This window comes from Arachis ipaensis, chromosome B05 (genome assembly GCF_000816755.2).
Source record: "Arachis ipaensis cultivar K30076 chromosome B05, Araip1.1, whole genome shotgun sequence".
NCBI lineage: Eukaryota > Viridiplantae > Streptophyta > Magnoliopsida > Fabales > Fabaceae > Arachis > Arachis ipaensis.
Genome location: NC_029789.2, coordinates 131,408,938 through 131,412,867, shown reverse-complemented (window position 1 = coordinate 131,412,867; position 3,930 = coordinate 131,408,938). Strand labels below are relative to the sequence as shown.

The 3,930-nt window shown below is 36.2% G+C and overlaps 1 long non-coding RNA gene and 1 pseudogene across 1 annotated transcript in view; both read left to right on the top strand.

The window, feature by feature from the left end:
• On the top strand, positions 61–991 carry LOC107641141 (annotated as a pseudogene).
• The window catches only part of LOC107642088, a 6,623-nt gene continuing 4,929 nt past the window's right edge, over positions 2,237–3,930 (top strand). The window contains exons 1-2 of the long non-coding RNA XR_002347210.1: positions 2,237–2,444; positions 2,544–2,597. This is a non-coding gene — a long non-coding RNA (uncharacterized LOC107642088). The remainder of the gene's footprint in view (positions 2,445–2,543; positions 2,598–3,930) is intronic.

Sequence of the window (3,930 nt, the reverse complement as noted above, 5' to 3'; positions counted from 1 at the left end):
GGTGGTGATTTCAGGCAGGTCTTGCCAGTTATTCCAAAAGGTTCTCGTGCTGAGATTGTGATGGCTTCCATAAATTCTTCTATCCTCTGGAAATACTGCGAAGTTTTGCGACTGACAAAAAATATGAGGTTAGCAAGTGGATTGGAACAATCAACTGCTCAGGAGTTAAGGTCGTTTTTAGATTGGATACTTCATATCGGTGAAGGTCTATATGGAACTCTGGTCAATGACAAACTTCTTGTTGATATTCCTTCTGATCTAATCATTCCTGTCTTGGAAAATCCAGTGGAAGATATTGTAAATACAATCTATCCAAATTTGGTTCAGAATTTTCGTGATCCAAGTTTTTTCCAGGATAGGGCAATTTTGGCTCCGACTGTCGACAATGTTGAAGAGATAAACAATTATATAGTTGACTTGTTGCCCGGGGAGGAGAAAAATTATCTCAGTGCTGATTCGATATGTGGTAGTGATGTCTATTCTGATGTTGATGTTGATTGGATAACTGTTGAATTCTTGAATCAGATTAGGTGTTCTGGTCTACCTAATCATTCGTTGAAGTTGAAAATAGGCGTGCCTATTATTTTGTTGAGGAATATTGATCCAGTTGGGGGTTTGTGTAATGGGACCCGACTTGTTGTGCGAGATTTAGGGAGAACTGTGATCGGTGCGGATATTGTTTCTGGTAGCAATGTTGGGGATAAAGTTTTTATCAGTAGAATGAATATGATTCCCAGTGATACGATTATACCATTTAAATTCCAACGCCGTCAGTTCCTGGTTTCTTTGTCGTTACAAAAGCCAGGGTCAAACATTATCAACAGTCGGATTGTTCTTGCGTCGTCCTGTGTTTTGTCACGGTCAACTTTATGTAGCTGTTTCCCGAGTTAGGAATAGAAATGATCTTAAGATTTTACTTTGTGATGATGGATTAGTTGATCCTATCAGGACTGAAAATGTTGTATTTACAGAAGTTTTTGATAAGATATAATGTAGTTTCTTCTTATACATTCTAATCTTATCTGTGTAATTTATAGTTTTGTTTTGGTCTATGTTTTCTTTAGAGAGGGACAGTTTCTTTGGGGTATGTGTAAAATCGTCTCAACCATTTTGTGTGCATTAGATGCACCAATTTTTATGAACCGTTAGATTCTATTAAATGAAAATTAAAGGATCTTATGAAAGAAGAGTATTCATACGATTTATAAATATAGAATATATTACTATATATTAGCATACGCATGGTTTCATCTCCGATGTGGAGAGCTATCCGCGTTTCAGGCCCGCAGACATCCAAGATGGACGTTCTTCTCCACCGTGGCTTCTCCTCAGGAAGGGTGCATGTGCTCCTCTTTGCTTTCGCTATCAGCTATTTTTTCTTGTGATTCCTTCACGCAAGCCCCTTTTTTCGCGGATTTAGTTGATCAGGTAATCATCAAATTGAACCCAAGCCCTTTTGTTTTCATCTCTTGATCTACTACCCTCTGCCTTACCAAATGTTGTGTACAGCCTCTATTTCTTCGGTCTTTGGTTCCTTGTCATTCATTGCAGGTTAAGGATTTTCCCATAGAGTCTCAAATAGAAGATCTGCAACCAATCAATTAGGTACACTCTTCTGGCCCCTTTACTTCCAAACCTGTTTTCGTCTTCATTGTTTTGCTTTTTGTTCGTTGTGTATATCCTTATGATCAAATTTCATATCTCCTACACTGTTAATCCAGGTTTTACTGTCTAGGTTTTGTGAATTTGCTAATTTGTGAATTGTCTATTTCGGTTCGTATGTTTCTGGGTTCATGTTCTTTTTTACAGTTTTTGGAAGTTGATGTTAATTTGAATATGGTCTATCAATTGGATTCATCTTCTTCATCTTCGTTGTCTGCAATTTCGTGTTAATTTCATTATCATTTCTCCTTTTGTTAGCTGTTGAGGTTTTTTTTTTGGTATGTGGTTTGTCTATTTTATTAATATTTTGGTTCTTATAATGATTAGAAAGATGAAATTTCTACTTATGTTTTTTTATATTTATGGATCATGTAAACCCCGCTAAAATCGGTATATAATTAGTCAATAAATCGAATTTTTAATAGGAAAATTAAATATGCAAAACTAATATCAAAATAGGATAGAGCTCGACAAAACGAGAATTTTGATATCAATTTCGAAAAATTTGGCCCAAAATTGAGCCGAATGGGCCGAGCCGGTTGAACCGGGTCCAACCCAGGCCCGCGGGCCCAACCAGCCCAGTATATAAATGAGCTAAAGCTCATTTTCTGCCTTAGAACACAACAGAAGCAGCGTAAATGCATGGAGAAGAAGAGAATGAATTCCAAAACCTAGCTTGATCTTCTTTCTTTGATAACTTTTGATCCGGAGCTCCGATTGACGAGCCGTTTGCGGCCACGCATCAGGCTCGTTGAGTTCTTCAATTCTATTCAAATAAAACAGTAAGTGAATCGCTTTTTCCTAGCTCCATTTCTGCTGGTATATGAATTTCGGGTTTATGGTTTGAGAAACTCAATTCCTTGATGATTTTCATGTTTTAGGGGTCCACTAGACTTGATTTCTTGTGGGTATTGCCCAAGGATCAGTGGGTAAAGGTAAGAGATCTTAAACCCTAATGAAATTTATGAATTTAGGAATTTGGGTATTGAGTTGTTATGATTGGATGTGTTAATTGTGGTTTAGGTAGTGTGTATGTGAATGTTGATGCTTGTTGGTGATCAAGCTTGGTTTGGGGCTGTTTGATTGAGTTTGGAGGGGCTGTAATTTTGAGTTGTGAGGCTGCCTTGGGTGAATTAAGTGATCGGCCAAGGTATGGTTTAAGTTTCGCACGTTTAATATTTACGGTGTTGTGAAAACTTAGGTTAGAGGAACCATAGAATAAGTTGGATTGTTTGTTGTATTTAATGATTAGCCTTGTAATGTTGTTAGAATAGATTTGTTAGTGAATTTATATATTAGAATTATGAGGTGTGAAAGTTATTAATGGTGTGCTCTTATATTTATTTATGATGGATTAGAATTGGTGTTTGTTAATAAGGATGTAGAGTTGTGTTGTGGTGGTATTGTATATGCTGTAACTAATTATGTAATGATCGGAATTGTATGAGACCAAGTTTGGGCTAAACTTGGAAATATAAGGAACTAAACTGAAAAATTTGGGACCTTTTTGTTAAATATACAATTTATGGCAAATTTTTAAAGTTAGATTGTTAAATCTGTCCAACAGCAGAAAAAAACAGGGCAGCAACTTGTTTGTCTTGCTGCGACTTCTACGAGTTGAGTTTTGGAGCAAAACCAATTTTGTTATAAAATTTGATTAACTTAATATATTGTTCTAAAATTCCTTTATTCCTGAGGCTAGAAAAATCAAAAAATTATGATATTTAGTTTGTTAGAAAGCTTATTTCAATATAAACGCCTGGACATAAAGTTTGTGCAATTCAGAGTTCATTTGCTATATTAGAAACAAAAAAGAAAATAGAGTGTTGAGGATGTCTTAGTGATAGTCATGAGTTCGAGAAGTTAAAGTTCAATCCTCGTGTGATGTGATTGATTTAATGTTAGAGTTAGGTTGATTTTAAGATTATTCGATATTAAGAAGGATGAGAAGAGTTTGATAAAAAGTTTGGTCAGGACCCGGAAAGGGTAATCAAGATGAATTATAAGGGAATGACGATGAAAAAATGTGAAATGGAGGTTGTTAATAAAAGGAGTTAATATGCCATGACTTGATGAATGATTAAATAATGATTATGACTATGAAATGGCTTATGAATAATGTTATCTGAGATACGAGTTCCCTGGGTAAGAGCCGTGGCTCGCCATCACGTGTTCCAGGTTGAATCTCGATACTCTGTTGACCCTACGTCGTAAGGGTGACCGGGCACGTATAAATTCCCGGGTATGGATAGCCCCCATTGAGTGATT